We start from the raw sequence: 19,643 nt of genomic DNA, 5'->3' as shown, positions 1-19,643 counted from the left end.
ATAGCAGTATCTTAGCAGTCCCCCAAGTTGAGTGGTTTTTGAGTTCGAGGGTAACTATATAGGTTCCAGGGAAGCAGGTCGCCCCTTATCATGAGATTCGTTCATGTCTTTCTGTATAGGATAGTGTTATAGTGCTGAGTCTTCTGCACGTTCGCTATGAAAAATGAGGCTGATAGTTTTCATGAATGTAACTACCGACCTATGTTTCGCATTTGCTCTGATATTGCTTTGACTTGAGTACATTATGCACGTCGGTGACCTGATCCGATCAATCCATCCCGAAGTGCAATGGTAACTGCCTTTTCAAATAAGTGTGTCGTATAAGGACTCTCTGCAAGACACATTTTTCAGGATATACTCTAAATTTTTTACTCTTCAAGTCTAATCATTACTGGTTTACCTTCAGCGGTCTAGGGACCTACTATTGTTAAAACCGCTGAGGAGACAAGAGTGCGCCGGCCGCTGTGACCGAGCGGTTCTAGACGTTTCAGTCCGAAATCGCGCTGCTGCTACGGTCGCAGGTTCGACTCCTCCCTCGGGCATGGATGTGTTGATGTCCTTACATTAGTTAGGTTTCAGTAGTTCTAAGTCTACGGGTCTGATGACCTCAGACGTTAAGTCCCATAGTGATTAGAGCCATTTGAACCATTTGAGACAAGAGACTCATTAAATAATTTGATTCCTAATATACGCACAGCTAAAAGTAATCCATCACAGTACCAAGTTTAAAACTAAGGTTGAGAGGCGCCCACATGCCTTGCTCATACTGTGGCATCAAGCAGTCAGGCCTGCAAGATGAGTGGTCTGCCAAGCGAGTGGATTCATTCTTATTTATCGAGTAACATGAACTCTCGTACTCACAATTAGGTTACAAACTATCCTCCTGTATGAATAATACGCAACAGAAACGCAAATCTGACTATCAGTAATTTACAGAACTCTGACTGTTCACTACGCACTGGCAATACCACATTTTCTTTCTTTTTTATTTAACGGCTTTTATCAACACGTGGCCATCGCACTGAATATGAGTGGCGCACACATTATAAATTCTGGATATCATGACAACATACAATTCGAAGGAAAAGGCCACCAATCTTTTTCTTTTCACTATCTTATTTATTCCGATAAATTCTATAACCTAAACACACAAATTCTATAACCTACAACAATAACACGTGAGAAATTCCGCCCAGTGGGCATGGCTTTACATTGGTGAATCTCTATCTTATGGTCTCGTAATTATTTAACGCTACAGTGCACTTTCTGGATAGGATGGTGGATCTTTTTCTATATCTCACACTTCGACTCTCACAACCATCATCACGAAACTTTCCTCCAGACCGAGCGGTACCGAAGGAACATGCATACCCACTACCTCTGAAACTACCTTGCTACTCTCCCATGCAAACCACACATACTTAAAATACATGACATACACCACACTGCAACATGAAATACAAGACAGGAATAGTCACAACATTATCACTTTCAGCTTTCCCACTTCAATTAATGTTTATCCCAGTTTCACACGACACTGCCCCACTTCGTAATTCTACTTTCCTACTATGAACTCTGGAGATATATGCACGTCTTCCTGTGCATTGCAAGCCAAGTGGCATTGCTGGATAGACGGCTGACTCACCTTGCTTCTCTCTCAGAGTATTATAGTTTGAATCAAGCGTCACACGGAAACATATCTCGCAAAGTAATATTAAGAACATATTCATCACACACACGAGTCCTCAACTGATACCATGGACGAGTACTTCTCTTTATCCTTTGTCTCATACACAGATTGAGACTCACACAGTACTCACCACGTGGAAGTACTCGCCTCTAATTTCAAGTTCTGCACGTGCTATTTCTTAAATATTTCAACTTATAGTACACACGCTAGTAATTCAGCTTAACTTAAGCACACTGAAGTATTTCAACTTATTGCTACACGTGGTTTCATAGTGACCGTTGGTCACTTCCGAAAATTACTACGATCCCATTAATATTACCTGCCTGACATTTAATTCTCCCCACAAAAGTTCCTGAAATAGAGAAATTATTATTTCAAACTACTCTTAAATATTCCACATGCATACCATGTCTCCACTCTTTTGTCTTTACGGAGCACAATTAAAACAGGTCTTAACAGCACAAGATCCAGCGGCAGAGTGCTGAAACATGGCCGTTCTTCAGGTCATCTCCATCTCTTTGGTTCCACCAAAGGTGGCCAAAGGATCGTCTCAAAGATGATCATATACTCACATTCACTATCTGCGGTTAGCAGACGACTATACATTCATTCATTTCACAGATCTCACCAAACTGGATGTAGGGATTTATTCTGTGGGAGTGCACATGTGATCAGTTAAATAAATAAAGTGTCATTCTTTCCCACACTGGCATCCGGCTTCGCTGTATTAATTGAAATTGAGTTATTATTAGAAAAAAATGTGTTGTCCTGACAAAAATAATGAAGTATGTTGTACCTATTTTCAATGTCGGGCGGTACTGTACCCTTTCAAGGTTTTTAATATTTTTACTGAACAGTCTGTTCTTTTACACAGGTTATTATGTATTATATTTTGATGTGTTCTCAGGATGAGTAGCTCATCCTCTTGTTTAACCAGTCAACAGCCAGACACAGTTCTGTGTTACAGTTTTTGGATATTGAGATACTGTGTAGTTACGGGCTGAGTATTCTACCAACGGATCTTAGAGACTGAGTCATATATTTTGTGCTTCTGTGAGAAAGTGAGTGTTGAGATGAGTGAGAATGGAGGAGAGAGGATCAGATTTCTGTTTCATTTTTTACCATTTTAGACGTAGGACAAGTTGTCTTAGATTTGTTTATTAAGTTCGCTGATGGGCTCGATGTGGAATGTCCTATACAATCAATCAACCAACCAACAACGTGCGAAAAATCTGCTAAATAATTTACTTTGTGTGACACTTAACGGTATATAAGTAAGTTTCAGGAACTTACGACAGGTTTATAAGAGCTTTTCCTTTCTGGCGGAAGTTAAGTATTTGTGTCGCAGTACGTCTCAGATCTCGCCGGTGGAGTCGTTCGAGCGAACGTCACCTGCAGAGGTAAAAGTTGCCTGCAGACAGAGGGCCAGGAGCCGCCTGTGAGTGTGGGAGGCCACAGACGGCTTTATTTACACCCCGCCAAGTCTGAATCGGTCTGCGGAAAAGTTTTATTAAGCGCGGAAGAGAAGTTGGGCAGTGGAGGAGGCTGTGTCCGCGGGAAGGCGGCGCGCCTTCCTGCCGGGAAATAGCCTCTCCATTGTGTTACAGGCCGCGGGGACCGGCCGACTGCAAGCTGCCGCCTCCGCGGGAAATTATCTCTCCCTGGGGGGCCTGTCACGCGGAAGACTTGTTTCACGATATAAAAGAACCCTCCATAGAAATCGGAGAAATCTTTTCAGCGTATCAAAACTGTGAAAGGCGGTAAATTTCGTGTTCTTCTTATCGAGGAGACAGATATTCTTAGTTACAAGTTCCGAACATCGTATGAAGTGATAGAAATTACTTTCATTCCTAAACTGTCTTTTCTCTTTTGATTTACCTGTTACAAAACCAATAACGCCCTACGTCTGCCCCATATGGGCACAAGCTGCACCTACACTCATTAACGAACTCCAGACTGCGAAAATTGTTAAATTCAACACACAATAGCCTGGAACTTATGACCATTCTAAAAGAGGTACGCTAAATATTTCAAAGATTTTACTGCAGACTACCGTACTCAGTCAACATCATATTTGCCAACAATTCACATATGACATTAAGGACGTAGGAACGGTTTTATTATAGAGTGGGTCCAATTTGTTAAAGAGATCCTTACAAGGACACATGTTTTTCATTTATTCTTAAGATTTTCTACAAAGAAGGGTAAACCATTGTATCTGACAATGATCTCGGAGATTTCACCAAGTGGAGAGATAACCTCGTTACTTATGAGTGCTGTATTTTGGCAAACCACTAGGAACCAGTCATGCTCCAATCTCCCTTCACCCTCCAAGGTCATTTAACTCTCTTCTTCTTTCAGTCTAGATTTGAGCTTAGGAAGTGATCAGCAACGGACGAGCGCTTTTTTAGGACACCGTGCTTATTTTCGACAGGTGTTTTGGAATAAAGAAATCTCCGTTCGACAGAGAGGCAGAACAATTTTTGGTGGTGAAAATGCAATGGATCCGGAATTATTCACCTTACACTTTCCAAAATTTCCACATGTAAGTATGCATCTCGCACTTCTTTCAATGTAAGAAAAATCATTTGGAGTTGGCTGTGGTTTATAGTAATGGACAAACAGCGACATTTTCCTAAATTGAAAATGGTAAACCACAGAAAACCATTTTCATTGTTTCTGCCGGATGGATTCAAACCACCCCGCATTCCGAATCCACGGATTGCTAGTTCAGCGGCCCAGCACGCTGATCTACCTAAAGTCAGTGGACAAAATGGAAAAATTGGTTTTGTGCTTTGCTTTAAAATAAAACAAAATGCATCGAAACAAAAAACTGAATTCTGATATTGCGTGTTTTTCCTTTAATTGTGCTTATTTAATCGTTTGATAGCGTATGAATGCACTCATATTTTAATACCTAATTGTGCTTGGAATTGTTGCCTTGAGTATTACAATATTACAAAAGCGTAAATAGAGTTTGGACGAAAAGGGGAGGGAGGGATGCAGAGCGCAGCCCGCTCGGAGGAATTGAAGCAGCTCGCTGACAAATCTTTTAGATAGCGAACGAACTATAGAATGTTCTGTCATTCTGTATTCCTTCCTATCTCCACAAACGCCTCCCCATTGTTCCGTATCGGAAGTGGCTTTCATAACTGATTACCGCCCAGGTGACCAGACTGGGTGATATTTTTCCATTTGGGCTACTAATGATAGAGTTTTGAGCAATGCGATTTTTTGGTGACACAGAAAAATCCAAATGTATTTTTATGCACTGCTTTGAATTTAATATTACTTGTAATTAAATTTACCACTCCGGTGCGTTCTCAAATACTGAAATATTGCAACCCCAAAGTTTTACCAGCCTCCAAATAAGGAATCCAGTGCTAACATAAAACTGCTGCGGACAGGTAGTTAGACTATTACAATAGTGAATGAATCAAAATCGATTTTCCTCTTCTTTCTTGTTACAGACTTACCCATAATTAGGAACAATCACAAAGGCACATTAAATTCAACTGCAAGTAAAAACTGAACTCATTAACAAAACAACAACTGAGCTCAGCAAAGTCCAACAATTGGGTCTTGGCTAAAATGGGGGTGGGCGGTAGGCGACAGTACTATGGATGTATAGACAGTTTAAATCTATCGTTGGCCTTGCTGACTATTGATAATGATTATCCCTTTTTCTCGCCGTGTGATTGAAAATCAGTATAACTCTCAATTCCACTAAACGGCAACTAGGCTACGGCTTGGATGACTTCCTTGACAGACACAGAAACAAACGTCCAAAACTGATACTGTTCCACAACAAGACCTTTTCACATCAAAGCACTATCGAAATGTTCAGGCCTGATACTGGTCACACGCACTGTTTCATCAATGACTCACCGATTTCCTTTCTCCGCTTACGCGAAAACCGTCTAAATTCATCCGTGAATAAAGGCGCAGTGCGCACTTCACAGGTCACTCAGTATTAATCATTATCTTTCTGCATTTCCCTTTGATACGGTGCAAATTTTAATTCAAATGTTTTATCCGTGTCTTTGAGCACAAAAATCAAACCACTAGTCATACCGTCACGTAAACAATCAGCATCTGTAATTCGGCATCGGCCTACCAATCGATTGTTTGGATTCGATCGTCGAAGACAAGTCCTCTTATAGCAAAGATACATACCGATAAACGTGGACAGAAAACTGTTTTTTCGTTTTTCAAATAATCGAGAGACGCGGAGAATATCGGGGAGATAATCACCTATCTATAAATTATACACTGCTTGACAAAAAAGTAACCAGAATGGAAGGAGAAACGAAATTAAGCTTAACAGAGTGAGAGGATGTTTGATGCTATCGCATAGAGACAACTGCCATGTGTTGACGAGCGTTGGCCTCTTGAGAAACGCCACAACAACACTATGGCAGAAGAGGTGACTCATGATGACACAGATGTCAGTGACGTACCGTTGTGCCGCCAGAATTCCCTCAGTCACTACCAGCTGTCACCCGAAATCATACCCGATGGCTTCCCGTACCACGAAGCCATGAGTATCAATAGTGTGTCCCTCGAAAACATTGGAAGGATGTGACCTCCCTCAAGGTAGCCACATACTCGCCGATGTTGAGCATACGGGTAGTGCAGAACAGCGATTCATCGCAGTGAGACTCCATTCATCAACACTCCTCCCCTCTCGGTAATGTTACAACGGAAACGCAACCGTCTGTGATGTGGTATTGACGGTAGCCTACGTCTGGGACAGTAATTCCCTGAACAGGATGGAGCTGTTCTGTGTCACAATGGGCGGTAACACAGAATGTTTGCGAAGTCCGCTACTTGTTCTGGAATGGCATGCGCAGATGTAAAGGGGCTACGAGATGCTTAGTGGCCAACACGAGTGCAGTGACTCTCCCTTGTGGTGATCAGATAATGTCGATCGGACCCTTGACTGCGAGTACGCCTGCCCTGACGTTCCCATGCAGTCAATGTCCGCCCACTGTCACGTTCGGAATGCCCCCACAAGTCTGGACGTCGCGCTATTCGACCAGCCGGTCAAATGGGGACCCACAATGAGGCCCCTCTCTGCCAGGTGGTGGTAATAATGCCTCACATGAGTATGTGGCATCTCCGTGTCCTTCACAGTGACCACTCAGCATCTGACGGTATTCACGCTTTTATAGACCCCTCCAGGCCTGGTAACAACACTAAACACTAACAACATTACTACACCCTGATGGTCGTTCTACCTGTCACCGTGAACTGCAACTGTAATTGTTTTCATACCCGCCGAGGTTGTGCATGTGTTCGAAGCTACATTGACACCCAACCATGTCTTCTGGACGTTTAACGGTTTTCGTCAGCCAGTGTATGAAAGAATTGCAGCGTTGACCATGATTCTAGCCGGCCAGGGTGGCCGAGCGGTTCTAGGCGCTACAGTCTGGAACCGCGCTACCGCAACGGTTGCAGGTCCGAATCCTGCCTCGGGCATGGATGTGTGTGATGCCCTTAGGTTAGTTAGGTTTAAGTAGTTCTAAGTTCTAGGGGACTGATGACCTCAGATGTTAAATCCCACAGTTCTCAGAGCCATTTGAACCATGACTCTATTATTTCATATAAGCAACGAAAAACATACGATTTCTGAGAGACTCTCACCGTGATTGATTGATGGCTGACGCTTTACGGCTTTTCAGTCGAGTCAATCGCCCCCCTACATTAAGACGTTTGTTGTGTGCTGGTATTCTGCGCTAAACCGTTCTCCTGCGATAGGCACAGGCCTTCCGTGCTTTCCTGTTCTGAAGGATGAAATGGCCGGCAATATCTTACCGGCCTTTATTTAAGTTGAAACCTCTAACTCTGTTTACATTTGTCGGTGACATTTTGACAGAATATTTAAGCTCTCCCAAAAAGTTGGAGCCTCCACAAAAAAACTGGTTTTGTCGTAGATAGTGTATTTATTGATAGAAAAATATGAAAGCCGATCGGTTTCCAAGGTAATGCGCTTCTTCAGGCACATTTGCGTAGTTAAGTAGAGACAGGGAGACAGACTAAAGTGTCTGGTAACGGAACATATTAATTTCGGCACCTATCGCATATTACATTTTTACATGAATATACTGAGTGTGCCAGGAGGAATGGTCAATGTTCAGGGTTATGACAGGAACGAATATTCGGTGCAAAAAAGTCTAGTAAACATGGACTCCAAAACCCGTAATTAAGAGCTACGAGCAGTTCTTCGCCTTCGATACTGTGAAACAAATCTCCTCTACTGCAGGCTCTTTTCTTTCAATATTTTGAGAGCTGGTAGTGTGGACTAAAAGAAGAAAAAAATTATCCAGTAAAGAAGGGGTCTAAACTGCGAATCTTAAGAGCTATGAGCACTCGATTTCCGCCATTGTGAAGCACATCTCTTCTACTGAAGAAGTCCTCATAACTCCTAAGATATGCATTTTATATCCCATGTTTACGGGACTTTTTCGCTTCGAATGATCGTTCGAGTCATATCCCTGACTATTGTCCATTTCTCCTGGGAAACCCTGTATAGAGGAGAACGTAACCTTATTTTCATCTACTAAAAAAATGGTTCAAATGGCTCTGAGCACTATGGGACTCAACTGCTGTGGTCATAAGTCCCCTAGAACTTAGAACTATTTAAACCTAACTAACCTAAGGACAGCACACAACACCCAGCCATCACGAGGCAGAGAAAATCCCTGACCCCGCCGGGAATCGAACCCGGGAACCCGGGCGTGGGAAGCGAGAACGCTACCGCACGACCACGAGATGCGGGCTTCATCTACTAGAAGCAGTTGAATTTTTTACAGCCTCCACCAGCATGAAAGGAAGAAGAATAAACGGTCTTGTCATATCTCACTAGGTGAGTACATTCCGTGTAGTCACGTGACGGCTGCTTCGCTTGTTTGTCGTGTTGACGTCTTACTGTGACAATTGCTTGCGCGCTGGCCAACATTCGAGGTCGAAGTAACAGGAGGGTAGTATGGCATCTTGGGCAACTAAAAGCCACTTACCATCCCCACGTTCTCCTTGTTTTGTCATGGTCCGTTTTCCATTTCCGCATCATTTATTCTTTTTTTAAATTTAGTGTAACTCAGACTTTCAGCATCTCTATAGGTGTTAGCTCACTTTCTCCTTTAGTCTTAGAGCGTTTACAGCATTCTGGTTACAAGAACTTGTTTTGTAAAAAAAAATGGTTCAAATGGCTCTGAGCACTATGGGACTCAACTGCTGAGGTCATTAGTCCCCTAGAACTTAGAACTAGTTAAACCTAACTAACCTAAGGACATCACAAACATCCATGCCCGAGGCAGGATTCGAACCTGCGACCGTAGCGGTCTTGCGGTTCCAGACTGCAGCGCCTTTAACCGCACGGCCACTTCGGCCGGCTGTTTTGTAAAATTAACATTTGTTACTCATCTATGTTATTACTTACTCTACAACATCTTCATCTTTATTCGTCTATTCTTGCTGAAAACTAATAAAATTTGTAATAGGCGAAACATGATCAGAAATGTTCCTGTCGGAATTTTTGCCTTTATTTATTCGTATTTTCTGCTACCCGTCATATTCATTTATTTTATGTTTAATTTATCGCACTGAACGTGTTTCGAGCATCTTTTGCTCATTGTCAGGCATTTATTCACACAGATATTACTTAGAAACAAAATGTCTTACTTTAAATTAATCTTGAACTGTTTTATCGCTTCTTCCGCTGCCGCAATGGCACGCACGTATACTTCGAGCTGTGTGAAATGTTGTACTGTTCTGCTGGTTCGTGCCACGGTGCCGAGAAAAAACCAACTGCATGTAGGGGTGGACATAGCCCACAATGATACGTGCATACTCGTGTTGATCCATTGTGCCTTCCAGAATGTCAAGATCACCCAGAGAATGTAGGAAAACATTCCCCAGACCATAACGCTCCCTCCCTCGGTCTGGACCTTCCCTACGATGGTTGCAGTGTGTTTGCTTTCAGTCGTCACACGCCGTACATCTGGAAAGGCCAATTGCCGCCGTTCTGTGGACGCCCAGCTGCGGTATGGCGTGCAAATTCCAGCCTTCATCGCCGATGAACAGCAGTCAGCATGGGTGCATGAACCAGGCCCCTACTGGGGAGGCCTAAACGCAGCGCCGGCCGCGGTGGTCTCGCGGTTCTTGCGCGCAGTCCGGAACCGCGCGACTGCTACGGTCGCAGGTTCGAATCCTGCCTCGGGCAGTCTAACGCACTGCTTTCCAGGCGAGAAGGCGTGCCAGTCTCCGGCACGAATCCGCCCGGCGGTTAGGTTCGAGGTCCGGTGTGCCGTCCAGTTTGTGGGTGGTTTTTAAGGCGGTTTTCCATCTGCCTCGGCGAATGCGGGCTGGTTCCCCTTATTCCGCCTCAGCTACACTATGTCGGCGATTGCTGCGCAAACACTGTCTCCACCTACGCGTACACCGTAATTACTTTACCACGCAAACATTTGGGGTTACACTCGTCTGGTATGAGACGTTCCCGAGGGAGGAGGGGGGGGGGGGGTGGAGAGGGAGGGGGAAGGGGTTCCACTGAGGCCGAACCGCACAATAACCCTGATAACCCTGGGTTCGGTGTGGGGCGGCGGAGGGGTGAGTGGACTGCGTAGCCTGCTGTGGGTGAGTGGACTACGGCGGGGACGGAGCCTCTCCGTCGTTTCTGGGTCCCCAGTTCAATACAATACAATACAGTACATGACAAAATGGCGCCATCCAACACTGGCGCCAAGGCAACTGTGTTGCGCCAGGGGTCATAGATGCCAAGGGTGAACGACGGTTTCGGAGAAGTGTGCGGGCGAATAGATGTGCAACTTTAGAGCAGCTGACCGCCCCGATGAACAAACAGGCTACCAATAGCGTCTGCTCAACGACCTTGAGTGAACGTTGCTGCGTTTAGGTTCAAAATGGTTCAAATGGCTCTGAGCACTATGGGACTTAACAGCTGTGGTCATCAGTCCCATAGAACTTAGAACCTAACTAACCTAAGGACATCACACACATCCATGCCCGAGGCAGGATTCGAACCTGTGACCGTAGCAGTCGCGCGGCTCCGGACTGAGCGCCTAGAACCGCTAGACCACCGCGGCCGGCTCAGCTTAAGTGTCGAGATTGTGATCTGTTACGTATTGCAAAGGTTGCCCTTTAAAAAATGAGTCAATTACTGAAATTTTTAACTCAGTCGATCCCAGCCTTACATCCTGCACTCTAGCACTGCCACAAGACCTACAGAGAGTGGATGGCAAGACTACAAGTAAACGCCGGAAATCAAGGCAAAGATGGGAATCATTACAGACAGTCAGTCGTTTAACACGTGTAATAAGTAACTGCAACTTAGAGATTGTGCTTAGATGCCTGGTAGAAAGAATTTTCACCTTCCCGCACTTCTGAATGGTTCAAATGGCTCTAAGCACTATGGGATTTAACATCTGAGGTCATCAGTCTCCTACACTTAGAACTACTTAAACCTAACTAACCTAAGGACATCACACACATCCATGCTCGAGGCAGGATTCGAACCTGCGACCGTAGCAGCAGCGCGGTTCCGGACTCAAGCGCCTAGAACTGTTCGGTCATAGCGTCCGGCTGCACTTCTGAACAATACAGCATTTAACACAGCTCGAAGTATACGTGCGTGCCATTGCAGCAGCGGAAGAAGCGATAAAACAGTTCTAGGTTAATCTAAAGTAACACATTTTATTTCTAAGTAATATCTGTATGAATAAATGCCTTACGATGAGCAAAAGATGTTCGAAACGCGCTCAGAGCGATAAATGTGACTGGTAGTAGAAAGATACGAATAAACAAACGCAAAAGTTTTCCGATAGCAATAGTTCTGTTTATGCTTGTTCGTTATACACGAACGTGATCAGAGGACGTGCACGTCTGTTGTTGATTGCTTAGAAAGATGGACATACCCGGTACTGGTGCAAAGCCCATTCCTTTCCAATAGCGCACCGAGCGGGGTGGCGCAGTGGTTAGCACACTGGACTCGCATTCGGGAGGACGACGGTTCAATCCCGCGTCCGGCCACTCTGATTTAGGTTTCCCGTAATTTCGCTAAATCGTTTCAGGCAAATGCCGGAATGGTTCCTTCGAAAGGGCAGGGCCTATTTCTTTCCCATCCTTCCCTAATCCGAACTTGTGCTTCGCCTCTAATGACCTCGTTGTCCACGGCACGTTAAACACTTATCTGCTGCTCCTCCTCCACGAACGACGCCAAGAGGGTGCCTGAGCTCGCCGTCCCTATCTGGGGACTGAGTGGTCGTCATCGTCTGTGCTATGAGCATGCGTGGACTGGCTTGAAATTTAAACCAGGTCGGACAGTCTACATCTACCATTCTGCACGTCACATTCAGATATGTGGCGGAGGGTACTTCGAGTACCACTGTCACTGTCACTACCCCTCCTCCCCCTCCCCCCACCCCCGCTCCTGTTCTAGTCGCGAATAGTGAGCAGAAAGAGCGACTGTTAGTGAACCACCGTGTTAGCTCGAAGCTATATACGAGGGTTGGAACGCTAATAGAGGCAACTATTTATTTACAGCTCGAACAAAATAGATACGTGTTTCAAAGTTTTATTGACCTTCAAAGTAGTCACCAGCATTGTGTATAACCCGTTGCCAGCGATGTGGAAGTCGTAGGACACTCTTAGCAGTGCCAGTTGTGTTGACAGTTCGAGCGGCGCGGTCTTTTGCCCGACGAATTTACGGCAGTTCTAAAGCGAATGCCGTGAAGTGTATCCTTCAGTTTAGAAATCGAGTTGAACTCACGAGGGCTTAAGTCAGGGGAGTGCAGTAGGTGGTATAGCACTTAGCAGCCACATCAGTCAGACAAATCAGTTACAGCTTGCCCTGTATGTGCTTGACCATTATCCTGCAAAATGATGGTCAGGTCCTGCAGAAAGAGTCATCACTTCTGTCTCCAAGCTGGTCGTAGGTTCTGTTCCAAAAATGAACAGCGTAGAGACAGAAGTGATGACACTTTCTGCAGGACCTGACCATCATTTTGCAGGACAATGCTCAAGCACGTACAGTGCAAGCTGTTTCTGATTTGTTCGACTGATGGGGCTGCTAAGTGCTATATCACCTACTGCACTCCCCTGACTTAAGCCCTCGTGAGTTCAACTGTATTTCTAAACTGAAGGAAATACTTCACGGCATTCGCTTCAGAACTGGTATAAATTCGTCGGGCAAAAGACCGCTCCGATCGAGCTGTCAACACAACTGGCGCTGCTAAGAGAATCCTACGACTTCCACATCGCTGGCAACGGGTTATACACAATGCTGGTGACTACTTTGAAGGTAAGTAAAACTATGAAAAACGCATCTCTTTTGTACGACCTGTAAATAAATAGTTCCCACTATGAAAGTTCCAACACTCGTAATTTTATCTTCTCGGGCTTTTTGCGAGATTTGTGTGAACCTGTGACGAAAAGCGCTACTCTTCTTTGGATGTTAATTTCTATATCTACTCCTGCTTCTCGAGAAATGTTCTAGTATCACTATAGAATTTTTTTTTAACTTCGTCTTTCGTGAGTAGATTACTCTTCCTGAGGATTATTCTAGTGAATCCCAATCAGTGTCTACAATATCTACGATTAGTTTTATGTGATCGTGCCACTTTAAATCGCTCCGTACGCGTACTCCCAGATATCTAATGGATATCACTGCTTGCAGAGATCCCCAGTCGTGTAGTCGTACAATAACGAATCTTTCAGTCTACTTATGCGGAGTATGTTACATTTGTTTATGTTGAGGTTAACTGTCAGTCCCTGGCCCAGTGTTAGTTGAGATATCTATAATACAAGTATGAACAATGCCCCTGAAAGGAACAGCTCCCCACTTGTCTAGCGGTTCTAGGCGCTACAGTCTGGAACCGCGCGACCGCTACGGTCGCAGGTTCGAATCCTGCCTCGGCATGGGTGTGCGTGATGTCCTTAGGTTAGTTAGGTTTAAGTAGTTCTAAGTTCTAGGGGACTGATGACCTCAGAAGTTAAGTCCCGTAGTGCTCAGAGCCAGCCCACTTGTCCGTAAGTGAGCGGCCACGGGATCGGCGGGCAATTCGCGACCCACTTCCGCCGGATGCAGCGACCCTGGCTGGCTTCGCTTGTACTAGCAAGCGGTTCGCATGGTCGGTGGCGTTTCCCCGTTCTAGCTGCACCGGCACCTCGCTCCCACGCTATCAGGTGATCCTGACACAAGTGTGCGAAGAAATGAAGCTGCTGACGAGGTCAGCCACGCTTTGCGCTGTCGATTGCGCGCCAGCAGTTACTCTGTTTAAATCACTTTCTGCATATGTAAACCTCTCAGGTCACTGGAGCATCGGGAGTCGTTAATAGTTTACGATGCTCCTCGCGGTAGTAGTATTCCGACCCCTACCCTACTGCTCCTTGCCATTCAATGGGGGGTGCATAATGAATGAGGACTGTCATATTTAGGGCTAATATTCTCATATTACGTGACTTTATTTGTTTGTCTTGTAATGGATCTGAGAGATGTGTTATTTTCTACCGGATTTGTCGATGCCAAATTGTAAATGTTTTCTTATATTTTTGTCAGAATTTTTTTTTTATTGTAATTTGCTTTATCTTATGTTAATTTACTTCTATTTTTGAGAGTGACAGCATATTGATTACTATTAGTAGATGTGACTAAGAATATCAAAGAGACTGGTTACAAGTGGAAGCTTGTGTGTTGTGTAAAATGTCTTTGACGCTGGAGTCGTCTTTGACTGTAGTCAGTCGGCAGTTAACTCTTGGTGTGTGTTGACGGTAAAACAATGTGCAGGTCGCCGTCATAAATATTTGTTAGTGAACAAAAAAAAAGAATTATGTTACTACTTGTTTTATATAAACTTTAAGAAGAATCCACATTCGAAGAAATGGTATTTGAAGCACCAAAAATGAGGCAAACGCATTGAACCAGGTCATTTCTGCAGCCGACAAAACTGCATTGTGGAATCATACTTCCACTAGACAACTGAAGCCAAGACAAATATCATCTTGTAACCATTTCACAGAAAAGGTACGGTCACGAAATATGCCAAATTTATGTAAATAAAAATAGTGAGCGTATTTCAGTCTGACATTCAGTGTCCCATAAAAGTTGAGAAGAACCACAATATAATGTATGCCACGATGTACCGTTAAGATTTTACACCCTGAAATTCTTGCTCGCTTGTCTGTTCTCAACAGAACGATCCATATCTCAAGAAGGTATTTGTTTCCGGACGCATCTTTACAGAAATTTTTCTCCTGACTTTGATCTACTGTTCCATAGTTGAGCGCTTCCGTATGTCTGGCTGACATGTGGAGGATCCGGATTAGTTTTCCAGTATTGTCAGAGAGCTTTTTCGTTGTGGGAGGTCTAGAACGGGGTGCATGAGATGGCAACTGAGAGACAGCTTGAATAAGACGTAGCGCCTCCAAGGTCTGTAAAGCTGGCAGTGGCCGGGAGAGCGATATGCCGACCTCACGCCCTTCCATACTGTATCCAAATAAAACATTGGCAGAGAATGACACGGGGGCCGCTCAGCATCGAGTGATCTTGAGGTCCAGGACGTGGGTTTGTGCGTATGTGGAATGACATTTTTATACTTACAGGAAACCAAATGATGTACAGATAATGTTGAAAAGGGTCTAAACGTTATGTGTCTCTTCACTTTACACAGCTATCGTTATTTTTTGTAGATCACGAACCCGTCCGAATATACAAACAGTCGTCGGATTTGACCACATGCAACGGAGACACGCGCCAGTAACGCGCTCGTTGTCGGAGCATATAACATACACCAGAGCCATCAAATGTTCCGATGGCCAGAAATCCACTCCATCAGTAATTAAGCGCTCATCTAACACACCGTATCACGTATGGCGTGGTGTCATATCACGTATAAGCCACATCCGCTGTCTGTCAGCGAGGCTACTGTTCTTCAGTAACACGGATAACTTTCACGGACGTTGTTTATCAATACAAATTTTAAACACACGTGATGTTTTGCAGGGGGACTACAGTTCGATGTGAATTCAGAACAACGATGCAACTCGGCATTTTTCGCAGTTGGAAGAAGTGAAAAATGAGATAAAAATCCTATCACTGACTGGGAATCGATCCCCAAACCTTTTACTTAAATAACGGATAACGTATAAAAATAGTACCTAATAAATGAGGGAAAGAATTAAAGGATTAATATTTGTATCTATTGCTGTCGAACACAATCACCTGATGAACAGGAAAACAAACAGAAGAATAAATATGCCCTGGAGTACTTTCGGGAAATAAAATGCGGTTTTCAAAAGTAAGCTTCGTACTCTATGAAATGGAAAGTTTACCGACAGTATACAGGGTGTTACAAAAAGGTACGGCCAAACTTTCAGGAAACATTCCTCACACACAAAGAAAGAAAATATGTTATGTGGACATGTGTCCGGAAACGCTTACTTTCCATGTTAGAGCTCATTTTAGTTTCGTCAGTATGTACTGTACTTCCTCGATTCATAACATCTTTTCTTTATTTGTGTGTGAGGAATGTTTCCTGAAAGTTTGGCCGTACCTTTTTGTAACACCCTGTATATTGGCAATTTTGAGTTATGGCAGGGAGATATTGACTTTTATTGTTGAGGGTTGTTCAGTGATCAACAAAGAGATTTATTTTGGGAATCACTTAGAGAGATAGGAGAGCGAACAGTGTTATCACGGAATAGAACGAGGTGGAAAACATGACAATGTAATGGTGGTGTGCAGAGCGTGCAGCCAGGCGAATAGGTATCAGATGGTTTGCAGAAGTTGTTTACCGGTTTACAAGGGACACTACAAGGGACGACTACCTAACGACAGGTGCATAGATGAAACTAGAAAATATGCAGGAACAAGATGTAACGGAATGCTGTTTGGTATGGGTAAGGCCAGAGGAAGCGTCTATCGAGCTGTGTAGGTCAAATGGCTAATATTCATGATCTGTATACTCCTGAAGCATATACAGTATATGCATATACATGTATGAAGGGCTCGTCGGAAGAAAGTGTTAAATCGCAAGAACGTATTTTGAGTTGCTGCATTTACATGTGTGGATTAGTACAAAGAAAAGAACATAAGTACAATAAGACGAAACGATATAGGTGACAATTATTTCCAATGGTATATGTGAAATAACTTGTTACCAGTTTGTGATGCATTCAAAGATACAACCTACCAGGCTAATCCTTAGTAAATTGAGGGTTAGCACCTCCTTTCGCCGCTCCCTTTATATACAGTATATAGAATAGGCTTCAGGAATGAAAGTGAGTGTCCTAGCAAGTTATCTGAGCCTACGTGGTGTGGAGCATTCGAGGAGATCGGCTGGTTTTCAACGTAAAAGAATTATCTCTAGCCCACAAGGAAAGGGAGTATGCGTAAATGAATGAAGTTATCAGACGGATTGCACTTATGTAGTGGTGTGTTCGCATCCTGAGACAGTGACGAATAAGGTTCTGTGAGTAACAACTCATCTACTCTACATAATCAGTTTTCATTGTAAACAGTGGGGGTTTCCAAACAAGCGTTCCATCTTCAGGAGTGACAGTGGTTTTATAGGAGCCGTGTAGTTACTGTAGAGTGCTCTTGCAGGGCCGGCCTCGGTGTGAGGGTGTAAGACGTACACAAACTACTTGTTGGAATGATCATCTTGAACTGCTGTGTCAGTCACTGTTCCTAAAATGAATGCGCGTTATAAAATATTTATTTTTGTCCGCTTGATGCATACTGTTGGTTTAGAACAGATGCACAAGTAACCTACCGAGCGAGGTGGCGCAGTGGTTAGACACTGGACTCGCATTCGGGAGGACGACGGTTCAATCCCGCGTCCGGCCATCCTGATTTAGGTTTTCCGTGATTTCCCTAAATGACTCCAGGCAAATGCCGGGATGGTTCCTGTGAACGGGCACGGCCGACTTCCTTCCCATCCTTCCCTAATCCGATGAGACCGATGACCACGCTGTCTGGTCTCCTTCCCCAAACCAACCAACCAACCACAAGTAACCCAAATGCCACGCGTTACGATGCAATTCACCTGCCAATATAAAAGCAGACCGCTTGAAACGAGTCCTACCTGCTTGTCTCCTGTACATTAGTACGTAGTGATTTATGAAAATTTGTGCCAGTCACGATCATCAACATAGATTTCGCGTTTATCGCAAACAGTCGCGTTAACCTTTAGGCTAAGAGCACGCCTTCAGTACCGGTCTGGCACAAATTTCATCAATCACAACGTATTGATTCAATTGCATGTTCATAATTTTATACCAGTGAGTCTTAATTGATTTCAACCTCAATTTAGTCTTCAGTATTTTGTGTTTCATGTAACTCTTTTCACAGACAGCAGGCATCTAAGGGGCGCGTACTTTCCCTGACTTAAGTCATTATTGCTTCGATTGTTTAAACAGAATAGTGCAACAACTGCTGTGTTGAACGTGAAGGAATAAGAGAGAATAATATATTTTTCATGAAAAATTGTGACGTCACATTTTTACTGATGCTCTCTTTCATCGCCCCTCTTCTCTCCACACCCACGTTTCCCTATCACATCTAATCACTTTAGCGGCTACACCTACAAACACAGTCTTCTCGTCCTAAACTGCTGCGCAAGTTACAGAAAGCCTCATTAGATTTGTTTCTGATTTCAACATCCCAACGTTATCGACTTTTATTTGCAATGAAATTAGCCGTTTGAATTTGTCTGTTGCATACACAGTGAAGACGAAACCACAGAACAAGATGAAGCAAGCATAATATGAACTAATAACGGAACCTGAAAAAGACAGACAATTAATGGTTCTGTCGATGTACTTTCGTCCATTCTGAGGTAATTGTACTATTCTTTTGGAGCCAGCTTCAGCTCTTTGAGTAAATTCACGTTGAATACGTTTGTCTCTTCAGCAACCACACCTTACGTTTTTTCCTCGGTATTTCTTTATTCTGTAATAACACAGTTAAAGCAAGTGTTCGCAGGGTATCTTCATCGCTGCAGTACATGATGCCAGACGATTTCGCTTTCTTGATGGTTTAGTTCAGCTAAAGGTGTACGCGACGTTCAATCCGTCCGTCTTCCGGTGTAAGCGACACGTCTCGTACAGTGTTTGAACTCTAGCAATAACAACGCATTTTCCATAGCGCGCATTACCAGGGAGGGGGGTGGGGCTAGTTAACGTCCACCCTAAAAAAGATGTCAAGTGAGCAAAATTCGTTAATTGTTGTTGTCTTATACACTCCTGGAAATGGAAAAAAGAACACATTGACACCGGTGTGTCAGACCCACCATACTTGCTCCGGACACTGCGAGAGGGCTGTACAAGCAACGATCACACGCACGGCACAGCGGACACACCAGGAACCGCGGTGTTGGCCGTCGAATGGCGCTAGCTGCGCAGCATTTGTGCACCGCCGCCGTCAGTGTCAGCCAGTTTGCCGTGGCATACGGAGCTCCATCGCAGTCTTTAACACTGGTAGCATGCCGCGACAGCGTGGACGTGAACCGTATGTGCAGTTGACGGACTTTGAGCGAGGGCGTATAGTGGGCATGCGGGAGGCCGGGTGGACGTACCGCCGAATTGCTCAACACGTGGGGCGTGAGGTCTCCACAGTACATCGATGTTGTCGCCAGTGGTCGGCGGAAGGTGCACGTGCCCGTCGACCTGGGACCGGACCGCAGCGACGCACGGATGCACTCCAAGACCGTAGGATCCTACGCAGTGCCGTAGGGGACCGCACCGCCACTTCCCAGCAAATTAGGGACACTGTTGCTCCTGGGGTATCGGCGAGGACCATTCGCAACCGTCTCCATGAAGCTGGGCTACGGTCCCGCACACCGTTAGGTGGTCTTCCGCTCACGCCCCAACATCGTGCAGCCCGCCTCCAATGGTGTCGCGACAGGCGTGAATGGAGGGACGAATGGAGACGTGTCGT

Source organism: Schistocerca americana, chromosome 3 (genome assembly GCF_021461395.2).
Source record: "Schistocerca americana isolate TAMUIC-IGC-003095 chromosome 3, iqSchAmer2.1, whole genome shotgun sequence".
Taxonomy (NCBI): domain Eukaryota; kingdom Metazoa; phylum Arthropoda; class Insecta; order Orthoptera; family Acrididae; genus Schistocerca; species Schistocerca americana.
This window is presented reverse-complemented; position numbering follows the sequence as displayed.